Source organism: Ochotona princeps, chromosome 3, assembly GCF_030435755.1.
Source record: "Ochotona princeps isolate mOchPri1 chromosome 3, mOchPri1.hap1, whole genome shotgun sequence".
NCBI classification, from domain to species: domain Eukaryota; kingdom Metazoa; phylum Chordata; class Mammalia; order Lagomorpha; family Ochotonidae; genus Ochotona; species Ochotona princeps.
The window spans coordinates 115,692,655-115,703,126 of record NC_080834.1 but is presented as its reverse complement, the minus strand read 5'-3'; positions in this window follow the sequence as shown (position 1 = coordinate 115,703,126).

The window sequence follows — 10,472 nt, the reverse complement described above, 5'->3', positions numbered from 1 at the left end:
CTATTTTTGGCTTAAAAGATAAATGAAAAGATATTAGTATGCCATTTTTTAAAGGAAATTTCATGAAATCACCATTAGTTTACCCCATGGATTTTGTTTTCCATGCATTCTTACAATGTTCTATATGAAATTGTTGAACAGAGTTAAGTTTATTTTTAAAACAAGTGAGCTAGAATCAAAGTTACATACTGTGTCCAGTGTAAAAGGTAGATACTTTATGTTGTAGAAGTTAAAAAAATCACTTAGTTTATCATTTAACCAGTTATTTTCAGATTGTTTAATAGGGTGTGGTCTGAAATTGTTTTTTTTTCTATTTTTTTTTTCAGTTTACTATGGTTACCCTGTAATTTAATTTGTTGATTTATTGGAAAGTCCTCAACATGGAATGAATGTGTATTCCCTGATAAAATTTATTAGACCTGGCAAAACAAAAATCGCAGGCATTTATGATATTTATCTACTTCACTGATGAACTTGTACAGTAACTCAGTTTTTTAGAAGGCAAGCTCAAGCACCTATAATTTCATTTAGTTTTCTGATTCGCTTATGTTACTTATTAAATGATAAGTTCTGCTTATTTACTTATTAAATGATAAGCTGGCTTATCATTCATGTTACTTATTAAGTGATAAATTTACTTGTGTCAACTCAAAGCTTCTGAAATAAATTGCTTAATCTTTGAAATATATTATTGTAAAATTGTAAGCTATGTCTAAAAACCATCAAATTATTACAGACTATTTTTGTAGTTCTTCACTTAATGAAACTTGCTATGTGGTACTTTTCATTTCTGGAAGGTACATTAATGTGCCATAGCTTTCTGACTTTGTGGGGAATAATTTTTCAATGGATTATAGATATTACATCTATTACTGTTAAAAGTAACTTGAAGTTATATTGTAACACACAGCTTAAAAACAATGTAGAGTTTTTAATACTTTAAAATGGCCTCTGCTAAAATGTCTTACTCTAGTAACATTTATTTGTATGCCCATTTTGTAGAAGGAAGAAAGGAAAGTAGCATACTAGGTGGTTTAATTTGGTTGGTGATAGTTATATAGTCGATACTTTATGAGAAAAATGTACCAAATCTTTGAAAGTAGTCCATGTAAAACTTTCTGCTATCATTGAGGAAACTGTTAAAACACCTTCATTTCTTCAACTTGTACCACTATGAAAAGATTTGACCTACAATTTAAGTTTGGCTTATGCTTAGATTTTGTGAAGCATATTCTTTTGTTTGAATTTCTGTGTCATGGAAACTAGTATGTTTTATGCTTCTTGGACTAATTTTCTGACATCTAATGTATTCCCCATTTAGATATAAAATCATTTGTATATATTGAATTATAAAACAGTTACTAAAGTAGGTAAAATGTATTGAGTACTATACTTAGAAGTTGTTCCTATCTTAGAATGACGGAACAACCAGTTTGTTTATACACCAATAAGGAGAGTAGATGATAAGGAAATTCAAGTACCACGGAACATGCTGAAGATACTTCTCTAAAACTGAAACTGCTATGAAGCTTTTTAATCAACAGAAATTTTCTTCTCAAGTTAAGACTTGTGCTTGGATTATTTAGGGAGAATCCTCATTTTTCTTTGCCCTCTATGGATTCAGTATGCATATGGCAGGACATTAACAGTTAATGTAATGAAAAATTGTGCTTATACTGTACATCTGTGTATGTGCTTAGAACTACTTGTTCATTCATGTGGCAATTCTCAGCAATAAGGGACATTGAACTGCTGTAATATATGTTGTGGAATTGAATTATTTAAACAGCCTAAATATTTCGTTCTATTATAGGACCCTTTCAGTATTGGAAGAAAAGTGTATGGGTATTTTATATTGCATCTTGATTAAAAAATATCTTCCTCTCTTTCTCTCCCTCTCTTTGGTAGAATCTTTTCATTTGAATGGCTTCTAAACTAATACAATTTGGAGCCTGCTTCGTATAACCATGGAATCTTCTGTAGCGCTACTGTTTTTGAGCTAGAAAATGATCAAATGTAAAAACAATCTAAAAATTAAGCCCATAAAACAAAATAGTATATTGTTAGTTTAATATAAAAGAAATTTATCAGGTTTTTTTTTTTTTCTTCAGTATAGATACCTCACTTGAAAAAAAAGCACAGCCTATTGAAAGTAGTAGTACTGGTAAAAACATCTTACTAAAAGAATTGCTAAACCTAGGACATTTTTTTGCAGATTTAGAGTTTGTGAGAATTAAAATATTCTTGCTTTAAGCCTTCCTGATAGTACTATTTGTTTATCTTGATAATTTTAAGCCAACATTTCCATACTTAATCTGTGAGATTCTGCAACTGTTGTGCAAGTTGTTAACTATTGACCACGACTCAATTAAGAATTTTGCCAATGATGTACAGTTTTATGAATAAAATTGCTGTGGTTGGTTGCATTACATGACACACAAAACTGTCCTCTACCTCACGTGAAATAAATATTTTATATGATTTTACTAAAAAATAAGACTCATTATCTGGTCATTTAGTTTATAAATTTGGAATTATATTTATTGAAACATGACATACTGTGCTCTTAGCTTATACCTCAACTGTATTTTGTGCTGTTTTCCATTTTCATGGCTTGTAAATAACTTGTATAGATTGTGGATCAGATTCCAAATAAAAACTTTCAATGTCAATGATATTTGATTCATCTCAATATCCTGTGTGAGGTTAACTTTCTCTTGACCTATAATCGATATTTTTATCCTTTCATTCCTTCAATGGCTGTTACTCATTACAAACTATTTCATTATTTGAAAAACCGTTTATAAGATGTGAAATTTTATGTAAAATTCCAGGTAATAGCAATAGCAGCATCTTTTTTCTGATACTTGGAAGGTGTTCTTTTCCTGATACTGTTCTTTTTCCTGATACTTGGAGTCCTGTTTACTTCCACACTGAATGTGTTGCCTTCTGTTGCATAGTACAGTTACCCAAAATTTAGCAATCTAAAACAAATACCTTGCTCAGGTTACTGGTGTTCAGAATTTCAGTCTTCCAAGAGTGTAATTAGGATATGGCCAGCACAAAGTCATATGAGCATCTGAGTTGCAAGATCTGCTTCTAAGTTGTCCTGTGGCTGTTGTCATGGTGTGGACCTATCACCAGGGTTATCTACAACTAAGCCCACTCTGTGATGCCGCAGTATCTTTATGACCTAGATGCTTAGGTCACACGGGGATTTCTGCCTCATTCTGTTTATTAGAAGAGAGCGACTACCCCAGCTCACGTGCCACAGGAGACAATTATGTGAAGTATGAATATCAGAATGTGGAGACCATAGAGGTCAACTTAGAGTCTGGCTATAATAGCCTGTAAACTTTAATTTTTTGTGTGTGTGGTAACATACTTACCATTTAAATCAGTTTTAAAGTGTGGATGTATGGCATTAATTGCATCATTCGCAGTGTTCCACAACTTCTTATTTCAAGAGGTTTTTTGTCTGATAGAAGCTCAGTACCTCTTCAACAACTCACTGTTTCCTTTCCCCTTTACCCTGGGATAACCTCTATTCTATGAATTTGCCAATTCTGGAGAGTATCTAAACAGGATCAAAACATTTGTCCCTGTGTCTAGCTTATTTCACCATATATATATATATATTTCATCATATATATATATATATATATTCAATATACATATTGGAAAGGCAGATCAGATTTATGGTGAGGACAGAGAAAGATCCTCTGTTTCGCTGGTTCACTCCCACAACAGCCGTAACGGCTGGAGCCAAGCTGATCTGAAGAGTCACGAGTTTCTTCTGGGTCTACACGCAGGTGCAGGACTCAGGCTTTGGGCTATCCTCAATTGCCTTCCCAGCCCGGAAGCAGGAAGTTGGATGGGAAGTGGAGCAACCAGAACACAAACCAGTTCCTGTATGGGATGTTGGCACTTGCAAAGTTGTGGATCTAGCTGTTGAGCCATTGCACTGGACCTGACCTAGTGTATTTCCAAACAGCATTGACATGCTTGAGTTCCATTTTTATGGCCACGTAGTCTATGCAGCTTTATACTTACTGTGAATAACGCTGTGAATGCTGGATTATGGCGACTTACAATATTCAGATTTCTGCTTTCAGTTCTTTGGGGGTAGATTCCTAGGCGTAACTTGCAGAGTCATATGCTAATTCTGCATTTATACTTTTGAAGACTGCTGTGTTTCATGGGTGCTGTAATTTACATTCCCACCAGAAATGTACAAAGGTTCATTTCCCACGTCCTCACAAACATGTTACTCTTCAGTGTGTCTTACTGGAAATGACGGTCCTAATGAGTGTTCACTAGTGTTTACTTCATTGTGTTTGTGATGTGAAAGTAAACACCTTTCTGTGTGCTCATTGGCTGTTTTATTCCTGTATGTACTTCAGAGAAATATTCAAGTACACTGCCAATTTTAAAAATTGTTTTTTTTTGTTACAAGTTTTTAAAATGTTCTGAATACTGCACATATCAGAATATTTTCTCTCATTCTGCAGTTTGCCGTTTTACCCTTCATAATCAGTGCCTTCTGGTGCATGGAAGTTTTAAATTTTGATATAATCCAATTTATTTTTCCTTATGTTGCCTGTGGTTTTGGAGTCGTATCCAGGAAATCATTGCCAAATCCTATGTCATGAAGTTTTTAAGTTTCTATTAAGAGTTAAACATTTTTAGCTCTTAAACATTGTAGATTTTTGACTTAAGTTTAGTGTATGGTATGAGGTAAAGTCTACATTAGTGTTTCACGTATGATACCCAGCTTACCCAGCATTATTTATTGAAAAGACTGTCCCCATTCAATGGTTTTGGCACTGTTGGTGGAACCATTGGTTGTATGTGTGAGAGTTTATTTTTGGGCTTTCTATTTTATTCCATTTGAATCTGTCCTGTGCTAGTACACACAAACGACTGTAGCTTTGTAGTATATTTTGAAAACAAGTTTGAATCTTTGAAATTCATCCATTAAAAAAAAGATTTTATTTTGTTATAATATTTGAAAGTCAGACTTACATAGAGAAAGAGACAGAACTTCCATCTGTTAGTTCACTTCCCACTACTCCCTCAGGTCACAGAGTGCTGAAGCACACATGGAGCAGCCACGATGTGAACTGGCACCCATATGGGATGCCAATGCTTGCAGGTGGAGGATTAATCTGTTGAGCCACCATGCTGGCCCCATATACTTTCTAATATTATGTGAAGATAGGAATGGTTAAGTAAACATCTTGTCGAATTCTCTGACCTTGCGATTGTGGAAACCATAGCCTCATAGAAAGAGTTAAATTTTTTGGAAGAAGTAGTTAAGGATTGATATTCCTTAAGTTTTTGGTAGACTTCACAAGTTGAAGCCATTTAGTTGTGTACCTTTTAGTGGTTGGTTGTTTTCATACTTTTGAGTTGAGTTCCATTCATATTTTGGGTAGTAATCCTATATCAGGGTGTGGTTTGCAAGTCATTGCTCCCATTTCACAGGTTGTCTACTCTGTTGTTCTTTGCTTGGATGTGTTAAGGCTTTTTAGCTTCATGATTCACATTTGCCTATTTCTGCTTTTGTTGCTGGTATTTTTGGTCCATATTTAAAGAAATCATGACTCAGACCATGGCTTTCCTGCACTTTCGTTTAGTAGTTTAATGGTTTCAGGTTTTATAGTCAAGGATATAATTCCTCTTGGGTTGTTGGTAGTTATGTGCTGTCCAGAAAGGGTCATACTGATTTTCAGCATGTGTGTGCCTGCTTGTCCAGACATCAAAGCCTGCCCTTCCCCCATCAATGTGTTCTTTGCATCTTTGTTGAAAATCAAATGACTAAATGCATGAATTTACTCCCAGGACCTCTGTCTATTTCACTGTTCATTGGTGTTTTTATGCTAGTACCACACTGTTTTGGTTAATATAGATTCAAAGTCAGTACAAAGAGTGTGAGATGGATTGGTATTATGCTGCCAATATTTACTCATATTCAAGAGTAAAGCCATCAGATTCTGGCCTCTTTTTTTTTTTTTTTGAGATTGATTCATTTTTATTTGAAAACTAGAGTTACTGAGAGAAAAGGAGAGACAGAGATTTTCTATCCATGGTTCTCTCTGCAAATGGCTGCAATGGCCAGGGCTGGGCTAGGTTGAAGCCAGGAGTCACAAGCTTCTTCTGGGTCTCCAACCTGGGTGCAGGGGACCAGGCAAGTGAGCCATCAGCTGCTGCTTTCCTGAGCCATGACCAGGGAACTGTATCAAAAGTGGAGCAGATGGGACTTGAACCTGCACCGTATGAGATGTTGCTGCCACAGGCCAAGGCCTGTGTGCGATGCTACTCTTCTAGCCCCTGGCCTTATCTTTGATGAAAGATTTTTAAATTGATTTAGTCTCCTTACTCATTGGTCTGTTCAGATTTTCTATAACTTGAGAATTTCACCTTAATTGGTTATAGGTATCTGAGAATTTTTATTAAAGAGATTTATTTATTTATTTATTTGGAAGAGTTACAGAGATGCCTTCCATTCACTGGTTCACTTCCCAGATGGCCACAACAGCCAGGGCTGGGCCAGATTGCAGTGGAACCAGGAGTCTCCATCTGGGTCTCCCACATGAGTTCATGGCCCCGAGTATCTGGGTCATCCTTGGCTGCTTTTTCAGGTGCATTAACAGGGAGCTGGATGGGAAGCCGAGCAGCCAGGACTTGAACCTAAGCCCATATGGGATGCCGGCACTGTGGCTTTGCTTGCTATGCTGTAGTGCAGGCCCCAGATTCTTGTATTTTTGTTGTATCAGTTGCAATGTATTTTTTATGTCTGCTTTTATTTTTGTGAATATCCCCACTTCCCCTTAGTCTAGCTAATGTGTTGTTGATTGTGTTGATCATTTCAAAAAAACAATTCTTAATTTTGTGAATTATTTCATATTATTTTTCTCATCCCTATTTTCTTTTTTTCCCCCCTGCTCTGATGTTTATTATTTTCACTCTTGCTAACTTTGGGCTCAGTTTGTCCTTTTCCTAGTTCCTTGAGGCATAATATTAGGTTGAGTATGAGCTGGTTTTATTTATTTATTTATTTATTTATTTATTTTTTTATGTCTGTGTTCATTACTATAAGCTTCCTCCTAGCGCCAGTTTGGCTGATTACTGTACGTTTTGGCATGCTATGTTTTCCTTTTTGTTTGCCTCAAGGCAGTTGTAAAATTCCTTTTAAAGTTTTTCTTTGACCCATTGGTTGTTCAGGAGTATGTTGCTTGATTCTGTCTATTGTGAGTTTTCTAAAATTTCTGCTATTGTTAATTTCTGATGTCATACAATTATGGTCAGAAAAGACACTTGATTCCAGTCTTCTTAAACTTATTAAAACTTGTTTTGTGGTCTCACAAATGATCTATGCTGAAGAATGTTCCATGACCTCTTAAGAAGAATGGGTACTCTGCTTTCAAGTAGAATCTTCTATATATTAGTGTTACAAGTATTTGGTCTAAAGTGTTGCTCAACTGTGATGCTCCCTTATTAATTTTGTGTGGATGGCCTGTTCATTATTGCAAGTGGGGCACTGAAGTTGCTAATTAATCTCTATTGCAGTCGTTGTCTTCAGGTTTATTAATATTTGCATTAGGTATTTAATATTGAGTGCACAAATATTTACAATTATGTATCTTTTTATTAACCCTTTATCATTATATAGTAAATAATCCTTGCATTTACAGTTTTTTTCTATAAAAGTATAGATCTCTACGTGGTTTCTATGTGCATGGAATCTTTCCAGAAGGTTGAAAATGTCACATAGTGGGATCTTGATATTTTTATTGAGAGGTTTTTAGTTTAAAAATAATTGATTTGAGAGACAAAAAAAATGCTTCCCATTTGCTGGTTTGCAACCCAAATACCTAGACTCTGGGCTGGGCTGGGAACCAGGAATTCTCATGGAGTGGCAGGAGTTCAATCAGCAAAGCTGTGAGTGCTGGTTCTTGGTGTATGCCTTAGCAGGAAGCTGGAGTGGAAAGTCAGAGCCAGACACTGAACCTGGGCACTTCAATATGTATGTCTTTTGATTGTAGAACTTACAGTGTTTAAATACAAGGTAATTGTTGATAAGGGTTTGTTGTCATTTTATTAGTTATTCTTTGTTTTGTAGCTTCTTTGTTCCTTTCTTCCTCCCTTGTTTTATTTCTAGGTGATTTTTTCAAAGGATATGCTTTGGTTCCTGATTAATGTCCATAGTAATTTTTGATTTATGGTTATATGAGGCTTATGTCATGCAGTTACAACGTATTTTGACCTGATAATGATTTAGCCTTAGTCTCATAAAATAACTGCAACCTTTACTCCTCCCATATACTTTTCTGATTTCATTATTTACTTATTTCCCTATGGTGTATATACCAAAGTTTCATAACTGTTATTTTTAATATTTTTGTCTTTTAGCTTTGATAACCTGATGTGATTTACACACCATCTTTATAGTAGTACAGTATTTTGAATTTGACTGAATTCACTTTTTCCTGTGAGTTTTATACTTTTATGTGTTTTTAGTATTATTCATTATAGTCCTTTTCTGTTGGCTTGAAGAACCTTGGCATTTTCTGGAATTTGGTCTGATGACCAGGAACTCCTTGGCATTTTGTCTGGGAAGTCTTCATCTCTGCTTCCTAAGCACAGCTTTGCTGAGTGAAACGTTCTTGGTTGGCGGTTGTCTTCCTTTCCCTGACTTTCCTGGTGTTGAGGTTTCTGCTGAGAGTCTGCTCCAAGACCTGTGATTTGTTTCTTTGCTCTGACTGCTTTGAGAATCCTCTTTGTCTTTGATCTTGGTCGCTTTGATTATGTCATGGGTAGTCTTATTTGGACTGAACCTGATTCAAGACTGACCCTCCAGTATCTAAGTATTTTTATTTCTCTCCAGGTTTGGAAGATGTTCTATCATTTTAAAGAAAACAATCTTCTTATCCTTTTATCTTCCTTGACTCCCTTCTTTTTTATTTTTCTACATTCGATTATTTCAAAACAGGTGAAACAAATCCTATAAAACATGTTAAAAAAAAAAAGGAAGTATTGAACACTGAAATGCAGGAGGTTTATGGGGCTGGGTCCTCCAACATACATCAGTAGTTAATTAGATAGTGTTAAAAGAGCTGTGTTTAGGTTAGTGGAGCCTGGGCCCAGGGATGGTGGGCGGGCTTTGGGTGATTGGCAGTTGTCTGGGTGCTCAGATCTGTGGAGGGTAGGGTGGGGGTGAGGGACCCTCAACACTGGAGGCACCCAGCAGAGAGTCAGGTGTGAGCAGGTAGACACTCAAGGCACGGGGTCACTGCAGGGGCATGTGTGGTGCTGGCCAGGACTGGTCAGTTTCAAGTCCTCTCTAGGCTCACCATTTTCTTTTACTTCCAACTCTGCTCACCCTACCCCGGGAAAGGCTTCTAGAATGAGCAGGCTCACTGTGGCCTCGAGGAATGACATCTCAGACCTCCTGTGTTTTTTCCTTTGGGACCTTTAAGCAGTGAGGACAGGACAATCCTCGTACTATTTGGACATGGGCTTGGTCAGGGGCAGATGCTGGGTGGACCCAGGGGTCCAGGCTGGATAAGTGGGCACAGCTGCAGACACAGGTTTTCGGGGGGACTCAGTTTTGACCTCTTCACCACAGAATAAAGCAACGGAGAAGAAGCTAGAGCTATTGCCTAGAAAGGGGTCCTGTGGCCACTGTGGGCACCTCACAGGAGAGCCAGCTTCAAATGAGGAGACCTCTGGCAGGCCCTCCCCCACGTCTGGAGCTGTGGACAGACATGGAGGAGCTGAGAAGAGAGAAAGACGAGCAGAAAGGTACCTGGGTTGGGGAACATGGTCTTCTTGGCCCCACCAATGTCCTCAGGGGTCAGGGGCGCCGGGGAGCAGGGTCCTGGTGGCCATTTGTACCAGACCCGCTGCCCCTCAGAAGAGTCCGCAGTCCTTCAGGATGTCCTAGTGACATCAGTGATGGCATCACACGAGAGTGGCAAGTTCTTGGCGTCGGTGGGGGCCCTTCCGGATGTATGGATCTCCTTGGCGACTTTGTGACGCTCTGACACAGCTGACTGCAGGCTACCGCTCAGCAGGTGCTTCTTGAGGAGGAGGAAGAGGAAGAGATGGACGTGTCCAGCAATCACATGACAACAGTTGCTGAGCAACAGCTCCGCGCGCGCGCGCTCTCAGCTCTTTCAGCTTGCGCTGGGTCCTGGGCACCCCAGGCTACGCCCTAGGGCTCTGAGGCCCTGGGGCAGTGTATCCTCCACTGGCACTGATTTCTATCGCCTAGCATCACATAGCAGGGTTTGAAAGTGAAGCGCAGCTGCTTTCCTCTTGGTCTCCACATCCTGCCAGGTGGAGATGTGGTCCCTCCAGCCAGAGGCATCAGCCCAGGGCTTCTGGATGATGCGGGACAGGCTCCGAGACAGCTGGTCCTGCTGCTTGGCAGTACCAGCAGTGGCCTGGCATCCTCCCTGGGAGGA